Genomic DNA, 10,127 nt, shown 5'->3' with positions numbered 1-10,127 from the left:
GATTTTTGCATGCTGATTTTGTGTCCTGAGACTGCTGAAGTTGCTTATCAGTTCAAGAAGTTTTTGCGCTGAGATGATGGACTTTTCTAAATGTAAAATCATGTTATCTGCAAACAGAGACATCTTGACTTTCTCTCTTCTTATTTGAATATGCTTTATTTCTTTCTTTTGCCTGATTGCCCTGGCCAGAACTTTCAATTCTATGTTGAATAGGAGTGGTGAGAGAGGGCATCCTTGTCTTAAACTGGTTCTCAAAGGGAATACTTCCAGCTTTTGCCCATTCAGTATGATATTGGTTGTGGGTTTGTCATAAATAGCTCTTATTATTATGAAATACGTTCCATCAATACCTAGTTTATTGAGAGTTTTTAACACGAAGCGATGTTGAATTTTATTAAAGGACTTTTCTGCATCTATTGAGATAATCATGTAGTTTTTGTCTTTGGTTCTTTTTATGTAATGGACTACGTTTATTGATTTGCATATGTTAAACCAGCTTTTCATCCCAGGGATGAAGCCGACTTGATCATGGTGGATAAATTTTTTGATGTGCTGCTGGATTTGTTTTGCCAGTATTTTACTGAAGGTTTTTGCATTGATATTCATTAGGGACATTGGCCTGAAGTTTTCTTTTTTCTGTTTTGTCTTATCCTTGTTTTGGTATCAGGTTGATGCTGGCTTCATAAAATGAGTCAGGCAGGAGTCCTTCCTTTTCAATTGTTTGGAATCGTTTCAGAAGGAATGATACCAGCTCCTCTTTGTATTTCTAGTAGAATTCAGCTGTGAATCCATCTGGTCCTGGACTTTTTTTTGTGAAGGTTTTAATTACTGCCTGAATTTCAGAGCTTGTTATTGGTCTGTTCAGGGATCCAACTTATTCCTGGCTTAGTCTTCATAGGGTGTATGCATCCAGAAATTTATTAATTTCTGCTTCAATTTCAGAGCTTGTTATTGGTCTATTCAGGGATTTGACTTATTCTTGCTTTAGTCTTGGGAGGGTGTATATGTCCAAGAATTTATCAATTTCTTCTAGATTTTCTAGTTTATTTGCATAGAGGTCTTTATAGTATTCTATGATGGTAGCTTGTATTTCTATGGGGTCAGTGGTGATATCCCCTTTCTTCTTTTTTATTGTGTCTATTTGAGTTTTAGCTCTTTTCTTCTTTATTAGTCTAGCTAGTGCTCCATTTTGTTAATTTTTTCAAAAAACCAGCTCCTGGATTCATTGATTTTTTTTTTTTTTTGGAGGGTTTTCATGTCTCTATTTCCTTCAGTACTGCTCTGATCTTAGTTATTTCTTGTCTTCTGCTGGATTTTGGATTAGTTTTCTCCTGCTTCCCTAATGCTTTTAATTGTGTTGTTAGGGTGTTGATTTGAGATCTTTCTAGCTTTCTGATATGGCCATTTAGTGCTATAAATTTCCCTCTTAACACTGCTTTAGCTGTGTCCCAGAGATTCTGGTATGCTATCTTGTTGTTCTCATTGATTTCAAATAACTTCCTTATTTCTGCCTTAATTTCTTTATTTGCCCAGGAGTCATCCAGGAGCAGGCTGTTCAGTTTCTGTATAATTGTGTGGTTTTTAGTGAGTTTCTTAATCCTGAGTTCTAATTTGATTGCACTGTGGTCTGAGAGACTGTTTGTTATAATTTCAGTTCTTTTTCATTTGCTGAGGAGTATTTTACTTCCAATTATGTGGTTGATTTTAGAATAAGTGCCATGTGGCACTGGGAAGAATGTACATTCTGTTGATTTGGAGAAGAGACTTTGGTAGATGTCTACTAGGTCCACTTGATCCAGAGCTGAGTTCAAGTCTTGAATATCCTTGTTAATTTTCTGTCTCATTGATCTGTCTAATACCGACAATGGGGTGTTAAAGTATCCTACTATTATTGTGTGGAAGTCTACATCTTTTCATAGATCTCTATGAAAGGAGATCTTTTACAAAAGAGAAACTTTAAGAACCTGGGTGCTCCTGTATTGGGTGCATATGTATTCAGAATAGTTAGCTCTTCTGGTTAAACTGTTCCCTTTACCATTTTGTAATGCCCTTCTTTGTCTTTTTTGGATCTTTTTTGTTTTTAAGTCTGTTTTGTTAGAGACTAGGATTGCAACCCCTGCTTTTTTGCTTCCCATTTGCTTGGTAAATTTTCCTCCATCCCTTTATTTCGAGCCTGTATGTATCTTTGCATGTAATATGGGTCTCCTGAATACAGCGCACCTATGGGTCTTGACTCCTTATCCAATTTGCCAATCTGTGTCTTTTAACTGGGGCATTTAGCTCATTAACATTTCAGGTTAGTATTTTTATGTGTGAATTTGATCCTGTCTTCATGATGCTATTTGGTTATTTTGAACACTATTTGATGTAGTTTCTTTGTAGTGTTGTTAGTCTTTATATTTTGGTGTGTTTTTGCAGTGGCTGGTAATAGTTTTTCCTTTCCATATTTAGCACTTGTTTCAGGAGCTCTTGCAGGGCAGGTCTGGTGCTGACAAAATCCCTCAGCATTTGCTTTTCTGGAAAGGATTTTATTTCTCCTTCACTTATGAAGCTCAGTTTGGCTGGATGTGAAATTTGAGGTTGAAAATTCTTTTCTTTAAGAATGTTGAATATTGGCCCCCAATCTCTTCTGGCTTGTAGAGTTTCTGTTGAGAGATCCACTGTTAGTCTGATGGGCTTCCCTTTGTAGGTGCCCTGGTCTTTCCCTCTGGCTGCCCTTAACAGTTTTTCCTTCATTTCAACCTTGAAGAATCTGATGATTATGTGTCCTGGGGTTGATCCTCTTGTGGAGTGTCTTAATGGTGTTCCCTGTATTTCCTGAATTTGAATGCTGGCCTGTTTCACTAGGTTGGGGAAGTTCTTCTGGATAGTATCCTGAATTGTGTTTTCCAGCTTGTTTCCATTCGCCCCGTCTCCTTCTGATACTCCAATCAAGGTTCGGTCTTTTTATGAAGTCGCATATTTCTTGGAGGTTTTGCTCATTCCTTTTCATTTTTTTTTCTCTATTCTTGTCTGCATGTCTTATTTCAGTAAGGCGGTTTTCAAACTCTGGTATCCTTTCTTCTGCTTGGTCAGTTCAGCTGTTGATGCTTGTGTATGCTTTATGAGGTTCTCGTGCTGTGTTTTTCAGCCCCATCAGGTTGTTTATGTTCCTCTCTAACCTGGTTATTCTAGTTAGCATTTCCTCTAACCTTTTTATCAGGGTTCTTAGCTTTGCATTGGATTAGAACATGCTTCTTTAGCTCATTGTAGTTTTTTATTACCCAATCTTCTGAAGCCTACTTCTGCCAATTCATCTATTTGATCCTCTGTCCAACTCTGCATGCTTGATGGAGAGGTGTTGTGATCATTTGGAGAAGAGGCACTCTGGCCTTTTGTGTTTTCAGCATTTTTTCATTGATTCTTTCTCATCTTTGTGAGTTTGTCTAGTTTCGGTCTTTGAGGCTGCTGACTCTTGGAAGAGGTTTTTTGGGGGGCCTTTTTTTGGTTGTTGTTGTTGATGCTGTTGTTGTCACTTTCTGCTTGTTTTTCTTTCAATAGTCAGTTCCCTCTTCTGTAGGGCTGTTGCCATTTGCTGGGGGTTCACTTCAGGCCTTATTCATCTGATTCACTCCTTTGCCTGGGCATGTCACTCAAGGAGGCTGGAACGCAGCAAAGATGGGTACCTGTTTCCTCTTCTGGGACCTCTGACCTGGAGAGACACCAAACCTGATACCAGTAGGTTTGCTCCTGTATAGGGTATCTGTCAACCCCTGTTTGAGGGTCTCACCCAGTTGGATGGCACAGGGAGCAGGACCCATTTAATGAAGCACTTTGTCCCTTGATGGAGAGGGTGTTTTTGCTGGGGGAAAACACACTCATCTGGGCTGCCTGGATTCCTCAGAACTACCAGGAGGAAAGGCTAAGTCTGCTGGTCTGCAAAGACTGTGGTCACTCCTCCCCCTAGGGGCCCAGGCCCCGGGAGATCCAAATTCTGTCCCTGAGCCTCTGGATGGAGTTATTGGAGATCCTGTAGGGAAGCCCTGCCCACTAATGAAGGATGGGTCTGGGTTAGACCTAAAGAGGCAGTCTGGCCACAGACTGCCACAGCTGGTGTGTTGTTCGGCCGTGGGGACAAGTCTTGGGACCAAGCCTTCCTGCCTTCCTGGCTCCAGCAGGGATAAAGCACAGCCTGGAGCTATAGAAATGGATGCCACCCTTCCCCCACCCAGGGAGCTTAGCATGTTAGGCAGTTGTGAGTCCCAGTCCTGGCTGCTGCCTCTCCTCCAAAGAGCTCAAATGGCTTAGACAGCAGGCTGTGGCAGCTGATGCTGGTCGCCTCTCCTTCTAAGAGTTTGGTAGACCTAAGCAGATTCGAGCTGAGAGGCTCTAAGAATCTCTGTGTTCTGGGGTTGACATGCTAAGCCCCAGTGAAATGGATTTATGAGTGGGACCTTCCAATTCGTGGGTTGCATAGTTCCGTGGAAAAAGCACCGTTTCCCTGGCTGAGTAGCACACTCAATCACCACCTCCCTTGGTTGGTGGGAGGGGGATTCCCCTTCCTCGTGTGGGACTCAGGTGGGCTGCCACACCACACTTCTGTTCCTTCTCTCCATGGGTCACACCAGCCTTCTAGTCAATTTTGTTTTCTTTTTTTTTGAGACAGAGTCTTACTCTGTTGCTCAGGCTGGAGTTCAGTGGTATGATCTCGGCTCACTGCGACCTCTGCCTTCTGGGTTTAAGTGATTCTCCTGCCGCAGCCTCCCTCCTGGGATTACAGGCATTCACGATGGCACTTGGCTAATTTTTATATTTTTAGTGGAGAGAGGGTTTCACCATGTTGGCCAGGCTGGTCTCGGACTCCTGATCTCAGGTGATCCACCTGCCTTGGCCTCCCAAAGTGCTGGGATTACAGGCGTGAGCCACTATGCCTAGCTTTCTAGTCAATTTTGATGAAAGAACCTGGATACCTTAGTTGACAGTGAAGGATTCACACACTTATGGTTTTCTCTGATGGGAGCCTCTGAACAGCGCTGCTTCTAGTTGGCCATGTTGGCTCCACCCTTGACTGTGTATTTTTAAATAGCTTGTCTTAAACCTCACTAATTCTTTCTTCTGCTTAATTAATTCTGGTATTAAAAGTCTTTGATGCATTATTCAGTATGTTAATTGCATTTTCCAACTCCAGAACTTCTGCTTGATTTTAATTATTTCAATCTCTTCATTGCATTATCTGGTAGAATTCTGAATTCCTTCTCTGTTATTTTTAATTTCTTTGAGTTTCTTCAAAACACCTATTTTCAATTATCTATTTGAAAGGTCACATATCTCTATTTCTCCAGGATTGTTCTGGTGCCTTATTTAGTTCATTTGGTGAGGTCATGTTTCCCCGGGTGGTCTTGATGCTTATAGATGTTTGTCTTTGTCTGGGCGTTGAGGAGTTAGGTATTTATTGTAGTTTTCACTATCTAGGCTTGTTTTTACGCATCCTTCTTGGGAAGGCTTTCCAGTTTTTTCTTTTTTTTTTTTAAAGGACTTGGTTGTTGTAATTTTAGCTGTATCTGCATTAGGGGCTACTCCAAGCCAGTAACACCATGGTCTTTGTAGACTCATGGAGGTATCACCTTGATGGTCTTGGATAAAATCTGGATTACAAGGCAGAGACTCTTGTTCTCTTCCCTTACTTTCTCCCAAAGAAATGGAGTTTCTCAGTTCTGCATTGTCTAGAGCTGGAGGTGGGATGACATAAGCACTTCTGTGGCCATCATCAGTGTGGGACTGTGCTAGGCTAGATCTGAAGCCAGCACAGTACAGCACTGGGTCTCACCCAAAGTCTACTGTAACCACTACATGGCTACTGCCTATGTTCCTTTAAGGTATTAGGGGCTCTACAATTAGCAGGTGGCAAAACCATCCAAGCTTGTATCCTCCCCTTTAGGAAGGTGAGTTCCCCTATGCCTTGGGCAGGTCAAGAGATGCCAACTGGGAGCCATGGACTAGAGTAAAAAACCTTAGAAGTCCACCTGATGTTCTATTTTACTGCAACTGAACTGGCACTCAAACCATGAGCCATGATCCTTTGCACTCTTCCTTCCCCTTTTCATAGGTGAAGGAGCCTCACCCCATGGCTACCACCACTACAGGCCTGGGGAAGTACTGTCTGACTGTTGTCAGTGTTCCCTTGAGGCCCAAGGGCTCTTCAGTCAGCTTGTGGTGAACGTTGCCTGCCCTGGGTCTCACCCTTCAGGGAAGTGGGCTCCTCTCTGGCCCAGGGCACGTTCTGAAATGCCCTCCATGAGCCAAATCCTGGAATTAGAGACCCCAGGATCCCACTCAGTTCTCTATTCCTCTCTGGCCAAGCTGCTACCCAAGGTGCGAGACAAAGTCCCCTTGGCTTTTTTGTCCACTTTTCTCAAGAAGAAGGAGTCTCTCCCCATAGACACCATAGCTGGGAATGTGCTGGGTCTTACCTGAAACCAGCAAGTTTCAGAGTCTCACCCAAGCTCCATGGCATGCTACCTTGGTATTGCTGCTCGTTATTCTGAACCCAAGTGCTCTTTACTCAGCAGATGATGGGTCCTGCAGGACTGGCTCCTTCCCTTCAAGGAAGTAGGTTCTCTTTTGTCCTAGGGCATGTTTAGTGATGTCATCTGGGAGCTAGGGCCTGGAGAGGTGGCTTCAGTACTCTGACTGGTGCCCTTATCCTACTGTGGCTGGGCTAGTATTGAAGACAGGGTCCTCTTTACTCTTCCCTTTCCTCTCCTCAAGTGGAAGGAGGGTGTCTTTTGGATTCATGAGCTGTGCAGCCTGGGGTTGGGGGAGGGGTGGCACAAGCAATCTCTTAGCTGCCCTGGCTGGTGTCTCACTAGGTCATGTGCTCCCCAAGTCCACTGGTACCAAGCCCAGCACAGCATTAGGTCTTGCCTAGGAATTTCGGTGTTTATGACCTAGGCAGCCTTTGCCTTTCAGGTTTATTAGAACCCCAGAGCCCTTTAGTCCATGGCAGCAAGGCTTGCTGAAACTCAAGTTCTGACTGCTGGGATGGGCAATTCGCCTCTGGATAGGGCTGGCTTAAATACTTCCTCCATCAACAGGCATCAGCTGAATTCAGCCTGGTTTTGCTCACTACTGTGACAGAGTAGCACTGAATTCAATGCAGTATCTCACAATTGCTACACTTTTCCTTTCCCAAAAGTGCAGATTCTCTTTCTATGTCAGGCAGCTGCTGCCAGGGATGGGGCAAGGATGGTGTGGAAGATTCAAGACTGTCTTTTCTCCCCTCTTCAGTGCATCTTTCAGTGACATGAAGTTAGAACCAGGTATTATGAGTGCTCACATGATTTTTGGTTCTTATGAAGGTGTTTTTTAAAAATGTAGGCACGTTGTTAAGTTGGTGTCCCTTCCAGGGGGACAACTGGTGGAACCTTCTATTCAGCCGTCTTGCTCTACCTCTCCTATACATTGTTTTAAGCAGTGAGTTTATGGTACTTTGTTATAGCAGCAATAGGAAACTAATACGCTAAGGAAACTGCACTCCCAACTGGGAGAGAGTGCTGCCGTATTCCTACTTTGGCAGCCTTCTCTGTGCAGTCAATGTTTCAATACATTTGCCACTATAGGCACTTGATATAAAGTTAACTGTGCCTTTTGAGGTCTTTCTGTCCTATACTGTTCCATTGTAACACCCATTGTAGATAAAGTGATAATAAACTCTGCTCTGTGATCTCAAAGGAATGAATAGAGAGTAGGCCTTAACTTTTAGGTTGCTAATATTTCTGGATATTAAGTGTAACTCTTACAAGCAACAGCTTGTTAAAATTATTTTAAAATTTGGCCGGGCGCGGTGGCTCAAGCCTGTAATCCCAGCACTTTGGGAGGCCGAGGCGGGCGGATCACGAGGTCAGGAGATCGAGACCATCCTGGCTAACACGGTGAAACCCTGTCTCTACTAAAAATACAAAAAGAAATTAGCCGGGCGTGGTGGCGGGTGCCTGTAGTCCCAGCTACTCCGGAGGCTGAGGCAGGAGAATGGCATGAACCCGGGAGGCGGAGCTTGCAGTGAGCCGAGAGCGCGCCACTGCACTCCAGTCTGGGCGACAGAGCAAGACTCCGTCTCAAAAAAAAAAAAAAAAAATTATTTTAAAATTTAATTAAGGACAATTTCTTTTTATAGAAAAGTTTCGCCTCCTTACTTATAGTTCTTTTTCTTTCTTGCTCCAATTGCATTTTCATTATTGGTTCTGTTCATATGTTAAAATTTGATAATGCGGCCGGGCGCGGTGGCTCAAGCCTGTAATCCCAGCACTTTGGGAGGCCGAGACGGGCGGATCACGAGGTCGGGAGATCGAGACCATCCTGGCTAACATGGTGAAACCCTGTCTCTACTAAAAAAAATACAAAAAACTAGCCGGGCGAGGTGGCAGGCGCCTGTAGTCCCAGCTACTCGGGAGGCTGAGGCAGGAGAATGGCGTAAACCCGGGAGGCGGAGCTTGCAGTGAGCTGAGATCCGGCCACTGCACTCCAGCCTGGGTGGCAGAGCGAGACTCCGTCTCAAAAAATAAAAAAAAAAATAAAATAAAATAAAATAAAATTTGATAATGCCATTCATTCTTTTCCCTTTTCATTTACATCATATCTCCATGCTTGCTAAACTTTCCAGATAATGCATTCAGTTTATGTCATGATGAGGGATATCAAAGTTAGATGTTTCTCTTAGAATATGCATCTCTCTTTCCAAATTTCCCATTGAAATTAATTAAGAGAAAAGCTCAGATTACATACAAGGAGATAAAAATTAAATTGTCCTCAGAATTGTTTTCTTTTTCAGTGAACATTATAAGATAATTCAGAAATGACAGAGTTCTAGGGGAAATTATTTGAAAAGAATAAGACTGAAACCAGACATATTTTCTGTGAGGACACAGAAAGTCCTTCTTAGATATAAAAGAAAACTGGAAAAATGAGTCAAAGATAAGAATGCAGTAATGATGAAATAGCAATTGGAGAAAACTAGTGGTGATTACTAAACTCAATTCATTTCTTCATTTACTCAAAAAATATTTATTTAATGACTCTTATGCCTTGATTACTGTTCTAGGTGCTGGGGATACAGCTGTAAGCAGATTTTCTCCATAAAGTTTAAATTTTAGTGGGGGAGAAGACAAAAACGCAAAATAAATAAATGTGATATATACTATGCTGGATGATGATACATATGATTAAAATAACTGAATCCAAGAGGGGGATATGATGGGAGTTTATGGAGTATTATATTTAAAATATTATAGTCAGGACTGAGAAGATGATACCTGAGTAAATGTATGAAGGAGGTGCTAAACTAAGGGATGTTTTAATAATTTTTTAAATACTCTAAATTGTATACAGTTTTATTCTTTTAAAGTTATATTTTAAGTTATACAATAAAATAGAAATTACACATTGTTAAATTTCAGGGAAGATTTTAGTGTAGAAGTTAAATATATGAGCTCTGACTCCAAAGTTTCTGGGTTTAAAGTTCAGCTCTACCATATACTAAGTTTTATGACCATGATTGTGTTAAAGTCTCAGCAACTCAATTTCCCTACTTGTAATTGGAAACAAGAGTAACAGTTGCTTCATAGGGTTGTAGTGAGGGTAAAATGAGTTAACATATAAAGTGCTTAAAACTGACTGGCACATGGTAAGTACTCAATAAATGTTAGGTGTTACTGTGGCTATTCTTGTTATAATATTAAATCTATAAGGATAAGAAGGAGAAACACGGATCCAATAGGAATCCCTACTTTTTAAAAAGGTAGGTAAATAATACTGTTCAGTTATTGAATAGATTCACTGGTAGGAACAAATGTGTTTCTTTCTCTTTATAATTTTTGCAGAGAATAATAGGAGAATAATAAAGAAAATCAAGAATAGAATGCAGAGAATAAAGCTGACTGAAACCAAAGCAAACTCAACAATTAGCGATATTTAATGTGAACAGGCCAAATCTCCATATGAACAAATAAATCACCATCTGACTAGTTTTTTTTTTTTTTTTTAAACAAAGGAATATTCTTCACATGAAAGTACACCTTTGTAAAATAAAACAGGAAAAAAGAGATATATTAGGAAAGATTTCAAAAAATTAAAAAAGCAAGAATGACATTATT

Source organism: Macaca fascicularis, chromosome 11 (genome assembly GCF_037993035.2).
Source record: "Macaca fascicularis isolate 582-1 chromosome 11, T2T-MFA8v1.1".
NCBI classification, from domain to species: domain Eukaryota; kingdom Metazoa; phylum Chordata; class Mammalia; order Primates; family Cercopithecidae; genus Macaca; species Macaca fascicularis.
The sequence above is the reverse complement of the archived record's forward strand: the minus strand, read 5'-3'. Positions refer to the sequence as shown.